Below are 10580 nucleotides of genomic sequence, written 5' to 3'. Positions count from 1 at the left end.
TACATCATAAGGGTTGCTTGGACTGGTGCCAGGTGCCCACTTTCATTAGTGGACATCATATACCAGGCCAGCTTCTCACACTATGTTTCTATATAGTATGTGTTTTGCTATGCTGTCGTACTGTATGTGAAATGTTAAATTACTGCATGTCATGCTCCGCTTTTGTATGCTTGATGTGACACTGTGCTATGTTATTGTGTATGGTCTAGTATGTTAAATCGTGGTCTGTTCTAAACTTTGATTGTGGATGTTATATGTTAAATTATGCTGTGCCGTGCTAAATTATCATATGGCATATACTCTGCTTTCCTATAGTTTATATTATCCTATGCTATAGTACGGTATGTCGTATGCAATGTTAAATAACATGTTATACTATTGCATGTTATATGATTATGTAACCGGTGGCTAACATTAAGTCCCCACAGCCCCGCTGTGCGGGGGGGCGGGGGGCGTTCCGGGGCTCTGGCGGGTTCCTGTCCTGAGAAGTAGGGGGGGGGTGCATGCACTTTGCGAGGGGGCATCCCTATGCCACTGGATTATACAGTTGCCTCGTGTGTTGCGTAGGATGGTAACACACCGAAGCAGCACTGAAGCTTCTCGAGGGTGCGGCGAGCAAGCTGACATGAAACCTCACTGCCCCTTCTGGGGACACCGCTCACCCTGACTCCGTAGCTTGTGTCTCTGAGTCCGCTGTCAACTTTCCCCGGACCCCGTCCTGCCCAAGAGCCTGCTTGACAGGCAGCCGCCGACCCAGCCCCCTCCGCAGTGCTGCACCGAAATAAATATACCTCCAGCCTCCTGCACCGGCTCTCTCTCTCTCCTAAACTTACTCCGGCCAGTGGCCCCACCAGATGGACCCGGGCTCTTAACACCCACTTCACCTGCTGGATTTTTCTACCGTAACCACCGCAGACAGGATTTAAAAGGGGGGCATCTTTTATTCCCCTCTCGCGGTCGCAGTGCTGAGGACAGCGGTGCTGGAGGCAACTGATTTCAAGGTCAGTGACTAGAATTAAAAGCTCGCACAGCACAATGATCAAACGCCGCATTGTCTCGGGGCTGCTTGCACTGCAAAGCAGCCCGGTCGGGACTGCGGCGCCGGTCTCGGCGCCACTTTCAAGGCTGAAAGCCTCGCTGTGTGCGCTTGTCACTTCTCTACGGGAGGACTGCAAAGGAATGCAGAGAAATGCTGGGAGGTAGGAGTCTTGGGACGAAAAGAGCCATATATGGAACCATTTGTTGCTGGAAAACTGCGACGAACTCTCATTGTTAGACGCGAGTGCCTAGAAGGGGTCCTACTGCAGTGTGGGCGCGTTCTATTGTACAGACTGGTGCAGGACAGTACTGCACTACAATGCTTTATTGAGAAAGGCACAAGTGTCAAACCGGGCTTGAATAGGATGGTTCATAAATACAAGGAGCATTGTTTCTTTTTATGCACTGAGCTTGTCCTGTGCAGCTTTTGTGGCTGATGCTACATAAAGAAATACAAAACTGATTTACGCATAAACATACAAACTGATGGTCGATTTCAGTGCCCGTGCAATGGAGCAGGGCTTTGACCGTCCGGCCAGCGACAACATCCTGTGTATCTCTGGGGGTGCACACACTATGAGTGGTTTTTCACTGGAGTCACATTTTACAGCATGCCTGTGTGCATAGGGTTTTTGCATAAATTAATCCCTTAGCCCGGCCGCGCGCGTCCACGTACTCTGCGTCCACCGTGCGTACAGTAGGGTAACAGATGAACGCCGAGGCGTCTACACTCTGCGCTATCACATTGCACTGCAGCTGCAGCCCGGGCCATTACAGGGCTAAAATTGGAAAGAGATGCAGCGGGGGGCAGCTGACGAAGCTTTTCTCTGGGAGCAGCAGCGGAGGCCAGGCATTCCCCTGGAAGCACCACGCCCCGCCCCCACCGGGCCTAATCAATAACTGCATTGACCTGCTGGGAGACTGCTGTGATAGGGATGCTTGCCGTTTGCCACGCCCCATACCCGTGCCCTTGACCATATACACCGACCCCACGGGCTGAAAGGGCCCCTAGAAATAAGGGGCTTCCATGTTGTTGCCCAAACGCATTTTATCAAATACGGAATGATGAAAGCTGGAGTCAGTCCTGCTAGGATTCAAACTGTAGCTCAATGTTTGATTGCTTTGATGTGTTCATTTAGTTCATTTAATGTTGAGCATGTATGCTGCCTCCTCAATAAACCGCATTGTCGATTGGCACTTAAATGCAGGTATAAATTGACTCAAAGGCACTCATTTTGTCGACACCAGAATAATGAAATGCTGAGGCTGTCGCGCTGCCATGCGAATCTGATTTATGAACTTAACTAGTCCAATGCATATCTTTCATTGATCTACCATTCACCGTTTAAATGTCACATTTCAAACACGGATTTGGCTCGAGTGCACATTGACACTTATTTTGTCAACTTGAAAGTATGCGAAGTCAGATTTGCGGGGATTCGAACTCAGCCGTACATTTGGCCTATAGAATATATATGTTTCAATGTTAAAACCAATATTCCTACCTAGCAAAAAAAATCTGTTTTTGAAGAACAACACTGCTGTTTGGAATCATGTTATCCAGGCCAGTATTCTGTTTAATTTCATCTAAACACAGGTGCGGCCTTGTCAATTTAGAGGAAATACTGGGAAACAGTACAGCGCCTCAACTCAAAAATACATTTTTCTGTCACTAAATCTTCAACAAAATAATGGCAGAAAATACATACTGTATTTTTTTACGTTATTAAGAGTTGCTATTGTCAAACCCGATGTTTAGAGGAATAAGACTTTCCAGTTCAGCGAAAAAAAGTTTCCAAAATATACGAAGGAGCGATTGAATTGCCTTCATAATAAAGCCACGATACACATATTTGGATGTATGTGGGTGGCTGAGTTGGAGCAACCAAGCAGACGTGACTGTCACGCAATGACATACTTGTTCACATAAAAGAGCAGTTAAAACTCAGGCCGATATCTTTTCTCAATCTGCTTCTTCTTTCCTTTCTTTCCTATCCTTTTCTATCTTTACTCTTTCTTTCTTTTCTCTATTTTGCATGTTTGATTTATCTATACAGTACAACTAGTTTCATGAAATTGTTTTTCTGCTCAACTAGATATTTATACATTACATAGGATTTATTTATTACATGAAATATATTTCTATTTATGAATTGCTCATCTTGTTCTGGTTCACAGGACCAGTTGCATTGCATTACATTATATCTTAATTATTTGTATTCCTTTATTATAACAATAAAGAATATTAGAACTAAAACTCAGACCGAAATGTGAGATGTGTAAGAAGGGGACACATTACATTCAGTTTGTTGAATTATGTAATGAGTAGGATTTAAAATTGGCCGCAGCCTTCTGTTGTATTGTTCTGTGCAAGTAGTGTGGTGGAGCATAGGCCGTTCGTGGCATGGGTCAAATCATTGAGAGATACCCCTCAAACCAAGGGGACAGGGTTCCACAAACCCAAAACCAAAACCAAAAACTTTCCCCCGGATAAAAAATACATTTACAAGCAATCACTCACTCATCAATCATATTCATTTATCCAATCCTACAAAATCAAATACCACGAAAGTTTGAGAAAATATATATGGCTTTAATAATCTTCTTTAAAAATGAATGCATTTAAAATTGTATATACATATAAACACAAATACACAAACATAACCTATAGACAACAAAAGGGAGAATTTCCAAGACAATCCAGTTCGTCTTTTGCAATAGGCCACTCCTACCTCTTACGTCACTGGACCTCTATGAGTACATTCAATAACATATAGGTATCCCCCCTGCACTGTACTAGTGCTTTCAAATTCCATCAAAATTAAGTAGGGGTGCGCCTACTCCAAAAGATGAATGGGATTGTCTTGGAAATTCTCCCTCTTGTTTTGTACATGTTCTGTTTGTACAGTTGTGTTTTTATGCATATGAAATTTTAAAGAAGATTATTAAAGCCGTTTATATTTTTTCAAACTTTCGTTGCATTTTATTGTTTTGGATTTGATAAATTGCTATGATTGACAGTTGAGGGATTGCTCGTAAATGTAGGTATATTACCCAGGGGGAAGTTTTGGTTTTCGGTCCACACATAGGTACATTGGTTTGTGCAGGCCCGGCAGTGTACCTGTGCACAATAGGAGCGCGTGCCCTCAGCACACGGATCTGTGCCCCTACCAGCACAGGCGCCAACTGGCCCCATGTCCAGTTGGTCATCCACAGCTAATCCTGACTTTATACCCCAAAATACTTTGCACTCTGGGAATTGTAGGCCCATAATTATCAAGGGGAAATGTGAACCTATAAGACCCAGGCCATTCTACAAAGCTACAACTTGCATAGGGTGAGGGTGTTGGCATGCAGCCAGTTGGCAACTATTCAGTGATGCTTCTCCACAGCGCCCTGGGTAAAAGGTGTGGCGTGCAGGCTTTGACTGCACCGCTTCAGTATAATTGAAAAAGAGGGGTGTGAGTGAGGGGGGGAGGCGGGGAGGGGGGGACTCATCCGACCCTTTTGGCCTTAACAAGGAGTCCTCTACTGAAAGCCAAAATGTCACCTGAACCCTCCACAAAGTGAATTAAACCAGTGTGGCATCGGGCCTCAGACAGCTGGCCAGAGTAGCAGGCATAGAATTGCATTGCTAACTTAGCTCACAGAATGTGCCAGCACTGGGAGATGGTAGCTGGAAAGAATATTACGTTTGATACTGGGCCTGCTAGTGCCAATCCGCAGGACATTCTTACCAAGTGATGCCCCAACCGGACATTTGGAGTCTCAAGGTGAAGCAGAGGTGTGGGGGCACCTTTAAAAATAAAACAATATTTAAAAAAGAAGACTCGAGCAGCGTTAAAGGAAGATGGATGCCCTGTAGAGGTGGGCTGCGGTACCCACACCGGCTTAGGTTCAGGATCACACTCATGTTCATTCCTATGCAGCCACTGACTATTTGTTGTGTTTTTATTGGTGGACTTCCTTATTTTTGTATCTCTGCTCAGAGTGGGTCTCTCTAAAGGATTTTCTCCCTCTGTAAACGTTTGATAAGATGGTTTTGAGCTATCAAGTCCATCACCCACATTTTACAATAAGGTCCACAGTTGTGCTTCTTTGTTAGGGGCTCTGTCCTGGTTACACACAAACATACTTACATAGGATGACTGAGGAAGACTGTTGCCTGACTGTGCCTCATACCTGTGCGCGGGTCGCTCAGTCACAGATGAGGCCAAAATTAATTGGTTATGGTCTGCATAGGCCTTACTATTCAATTGGGAATCCAAAACGAATGTCAGCTTTCTGACTGAAGTATAAGCCTGTAGTGTTAACCGCATTTCTATGTTTGGTAGATGTTCAAAATATAACTTTGGTGTTAGAAATGGGATTTCTGGTTGGCTAGGGCTTGCGCCAAAGCCACGCAGAAACCACCACTCTAAGTCAGGGCTGGGGAGTTACACGCCAAAGATAACCCCTGCTCACCCCCTTGGTAGCTTGGCACGAGCAATCAGGCTTATCCCGGAGGCAATGTGTAAAGCGTTTGCGCGCGCACCCAGCAACAACACCCAAGGCCCACCACAAAAAAAACTCCACACAAGGTTATATATAAAAATAGCCTTTGTATTATACCAAAACACATTAGATAATATTCACACAATTTACACTGTGCCAACTGGCACTGGGCAGAATTTACAAGGGACTATTTACACCAGACGGGGCCAATGGACCACCGTCAGAATCATCACAAATCACCAATTGTAAATGTAGAACCAATAATAAATGTAGCGCACAACCAGTAACCATTGGTAAAAGGTAAGTACACCCTACGCAATCCTAAACACCTTAGGCATATATCACGCAGGGAACCATGAACTCGCTAGCATAACCTATACTAGGAAAACAATCTCCTATGCATAGGCACATTTAGATATAAGCATAAAGGCAATGCACATTACGCAAAAGTATACATGTAGAAATAACCATGTACCCTAGATGAGGGCACAACACAGAAAAACTGTCCCCAGACCGACTTGGCCTCTCAGGGGCTCAAACGCCCTTTGTCCCAAAATGTCAGGGCCTAGTTGCAAATGCAGCAACATCCACAAAGTGCGCAATGCCCTGGCCTAAACGTAGCAGCTGCCCACTACTTGCTGGGCAGCTGTGCGGGCAGGAATGTCAAAACGGAGGCCTTGGCTCTCAATGGCCCTTTAAACAAATATGCCCAACGTTGGAGCCACATGGGGCTCTGAAACAAATAGTGCGCAGAACTGGAGCCACCTAGGCTCTGTGAATCACTCAGCGTGCCAGCCGGGGGAGCCACACGGGCTCTGGAAATAACCTATGCCCCCAGGCACTTCCCTGTGCAGCGAACGGACTGCGGGGAGAATAGCTGGCGTCACGAAGGGGCTGGGGAGCCTCTCCTTCCCGGGGCTCTTCTTTTCAGAAAAATGTCCCCAACAATTAAGGGGCCGCTGGCCATGTGCCACTCACCAGGGTTCAGACGCAGGTTCCAGGCACCGGCACTGTGCCTCAGGACGGCGCTCACAGGGACCTCTTTGTTCCTCTCCGCATCAACAGGCCCCCAAATGCGGCCGCTTACCTTCCGAGTGGAACGGGGGCTGGTCAGCCAACGCTGGTCTCCTGGAGGGCAGAGTTCTCTTCAGCGGTGCTCCCTGGGTTCTCGGTGCTCGACAACGAGCGTGGGGACGTCCCGGTTGCCAGGGGACGCCTCATGCTGTACTTCCTCTATGCGTCAGAGCAGGACGAGCCTCCCCGTTGCCAGGGATGCTCCTGAGGTGGGAACCAATCCCAGCGCGGCTCTGGCTGTGACGTGTCACGGCCTCCAGGCCCGCAGCGGTGATTGGAAAATGCACCACGGAACTCGGGTCATGGACTCCAGGCCCGTGGCGGTGATTTCGGCCATGATACGGGGTAGGCTCCCACTGTTGGTTCAACGTCCCCGGCAGTGTGGGCACCCGCTAGGGGTATCCAGATGGCACAAAAGTCCCTGGCGGGGTGGGCACCCGCTAGGGGTATCACAAACGGCACAAAAGTCCCTGGCAGGGTGGGCACCCGCTTTTAGAAATAAATCCCCGAAGGCGGCAATAACGCGGGGTGGGCTCCCGTTTGGTAAATGGCAATTGCGGGGGAATCCCTACGGCGGGACTCCCTCGGTTGATGAGGCAGCTCAGCGCTGCAGAGCCCACGTGCTCCTTGGAGAACAAAAGCGCTCTGCACCAAAAATGAAGCGTTTTCAAGGCGCTAGGATTGAGGGTCCCCTAAAGTCCAGGGAAAATCTTTCAGGAGTCATGGGGCAAGGGCTGGGCCCAGCGGCCAGCTCACAGGGCCCTCCAGGCAGGCAGGCAGTCCCCAGTGGCGGTCCTCCTGGCGTCCAGCAGCAGCGGCAGGTCCCCCCTCTAGTTAGGATCAGAGAACAGAACTCTTTACATGGGGTAACAGCCCCTTTTTATATACACATTTCCTTTGTTCCCAAGGTACAGGGAAGGGGCGAACCAGATGCAACTAGTTCCTGAGCACTTTGTTTTGCTTAGCCCCTCTCCCTATACACAGGACAGGCTAGGGACATCAGTGGCACCCCAGGGGGCGGAGCCAGCATTGTGTGGGGAAAGCCCAGCCCTATTCAGGTCCCAGGTGTACTCCTCCCACCCATCTGGATGTAAATCTCCCTATTCACCACTGGGGCAGACCCATCCTGACTCCTGGAGCCAGGCACACCAGCCAATCACAAGCCATACAGTCACTTCACATTTATTACACAGACCTGTCAGCGTCTAGAAGTGGCACTTCTACACTAGACACAGTAACGCCGCACACATCGCGCAGCATTCAATCTCACGAGTTCGCACATACCAAACTCGACCCTGCACTCCCCACGCATCAGGAACTACCAGGGACACACACATTCCCCATGCATTCCTATGGGAGGGCAAGCCAGTCTCACTAAATGTAACACAGAGCGCACACACTTTACACTGGGACACAGTGTTAAAGTGCCTAGAGGCCTAAAACAACTAACATCAGGTCACATTAAAAGGCAAAAAGTTTTAGGGGTGAACCTGCCAGAAGGGCCAAGTCCAACATTTGGACTACAGAAAAATCACTAATGTGACTTTTTCCAAATTTCCCTGGATCTACAACGCATATTCAGTGGCTGTTTATCCTATTTGGAACCATTTTTTATATTTTGACTTTTGACAGTTTTTTTCTGAGCCAGTCTTAATGTGATTCATATTTTGTATCACGCTAGGGTATGTTAATGACTTAGCCGGCTGGGTCTTGTTTAAGGACCCCCCATGAACAATAGGCCCATAAGCCTTCTACTTTGAGTGGAAGAGGGTGGCGTGGAAATCTGCGTAAGGTGAGTGTCTGTCTCTCTCTGACAAGCCTGGGCATGTTGTTCTCACATAGAGGAGGAGAAGGCAGGCAGAACTCTGACATCACTCACACCAGGTGTTGGGTTTGAAACCTTGGAGAAAAAAACTGTTTTGGCTGGAAGAAGAGAGAATAAGAGGATTGATCTTTCTAAACAGTGGTTGAAATTGCCATCTCTCCATGTTGTGCAGGGGGGTTGGCCAGCCTGTAGGCCACTGCTAGGAAATGTCACTTAGAGGTAGGGGTGATGTGGCATCTTTAGATTGGGTGAAGGCACCCGCCTTTTATAGCTCTCCACCCTGTACAATGGAAGAGACTTTGGAGAGACTGGAACCATAGATGAAGAAATGAAACTGACCCACAGCATGGATGGACCCCTCGCTAGAGAAGAAATTCATTCTTGACGTGATTTACCCCATTACAGCCCATGGCCAGAGGGGCCCGGGGGGACCAAGAGCAGTTGAGGCTGTAGCTTTTGTGAGTTTGATCTTCTCCATCAAAGTAAGGGAGGATAATCAAAACTATTATTTTGCCTGGGAAAGCCCCAGACCCAAGGTCCATGGCCCATTGTTTCTGTGGTCCCCAGGTGCAAGAAAGCATACTGCACCTCATCCCGCTCCCTGAACCTCTGCCAGTCTGAATGCATGGACTTTGGCGCTCCTGCAGAGCCGTTCCTGAATCTGTCCCTATAGGGCCTTTTGGCACTAATCTGCATATTTGTTGTGGTTCCCCAGAAGAAGAAAGGGCACCACAAAGTATTCTGTCCAGCTTTGGGAGTCATGAGGATGAACAAATATCTCCCTGAAGATGCCTTACAATTTACTGACACCCTAAGCCTCCTGTGGCTCAGAATAAGAGTCCCCAGTAGTACTTTTCATTATTTGAAAGTATTTCCAGTGCAGGGGATTTACACCTAGAGACTCGGAAATGTATATCCCTTTTTGTTTGTGTCCTCGGTGGTTACTAGGTATTCTTGTTAAATATAAAAGTAAGAACTTTAGTAAATGTTCACTGTTTTGTATTCTTTCTTATTACAGGAATGTTAAAATCCATGTAATGTAAGGTGGATTTGTAGAGCGCAGCTTGTCACCCATGTGGGGTATCCATGCACTGAGTGGGTGAGAGTAGGCGTTCGGTGAGGCTGGGCCTGAGCACAGGTAGTCTCAATGGTCCTGTAAGAAGACAAATTGAAAAAAAAGCCAGATCTTCAGCTTCTTTGGAATTCAAGAAGTGAGGAGGATGCCCTGATGTGTTGGGGGAGGTCGTTCCAGGGTTTGGCTGCTTGGCAGGAGAATGATCGGTCTCCTGTTCTGCTTCTGTGAATGCAGGTTGTCTGTGCGAGGAAGAGTGATGCTGATCAAAGTTGTCTTGTGGGCTGGTGGAAGTGAAACCAGTGATTAAGGTATGCAGGTACCATTTTGTCTAGTGACTTGAATGCATGTTTAAGAAGTTTGAACAAGCAGTGCTTTTGGATGGGGTGCCAGTGAAGCACTCTGAGGAGCGGTGTGGTGTAGGATCGGCTCAGGGGTTGGGGACGAGTCTGGTGGCAGCGTTTTGGATGGTGGGAAGTCTGTGAAGAAGATGGCTTGGCATAAAGTGCATTGCCTTAGTCCAATCTGTTTGTGATTAAGGCTTGCATGATGGTACACCTGGTGTCCATTGAGATCCACTTGAAGATTTTACAAAACATGCAGAGGATGTGGAAGCATGTGGAGGTGACGGCATTGACCTGGGACTTCATGGTGAGGTTGATGTCTGGGATGAAGATTAGATTCCTGGTGTGGTCGGTTGGTGTGGGTGTGGGTCCGGGTTTGGTGGGCCACCTGGTGGAGTCCTAAGGTAAGCTATTATTTCTGAAGATCAGCACTTCAGTTGTGTTAGTATTGATCTCACTCCGTATTTCATCCATTTGCCACGCTGGTCATGCATTGTTTGAAGTTTGTCTTGGTGGTGACAGTGTTGTTTGAGGGGAAAAAATGAGCTGGGTGCTGTCAGTGCAGGAGATGGTGTTGATTCCATGGGATCTGATGATGTTATAGGATGTTGAAGTCCATAGGGATGGCGTGCTAACACTACAAGTTAAAACCAATGCATGTTTTTGGCATCATGCTGAAATGTTTCGTATTGGTGAAGTGTTTATTACTACTGAATGTCACACATCTTACTGT

At 47.4% G+C, this 10580-nt stretch overlaps 1 protein-coding gene across 1 annotated transcript in view; it reads left to right on the top strand.

Moving 5' to 3' along the window:
- Positions 1 to 505: 505 nt before the first annotated feature.
- The window catches only part of HHATL (hedgehog acyltransferase like), a 135218-nt gene continuing 125143 nt past the window's right edge, over positions 506 to 10580 (top strand). Inside the window, exon 1 of the mRNA XM_085628794.1 lies at positions 506 to 1001. The gene's annotated coding sequence lies outside the window, so the exon portion shown is untranslated. The remainder of the gene's footprint in view (positions 1002 to 10580) is intronic.

This window comes from Triturus cristatus, chromosome 10 (assembly GCF_964204655.1).
Source record: "Triturus cristatus chromosome 10, aTriCri1.1, whole genome shotgun sequence".
NCBI classification, from domain to species: domain Eukaryota; kingdom Metazoa; phylum Chordata; class Amphibia; order Caudata; family Salamandridae; genus Triturus; species Triturus cristatus.
The sequence above is the reverse complement of the archived record's forward strand: the minus strand, read 5'-3'. Positions and strand labels throughout refer to the sequence as shown.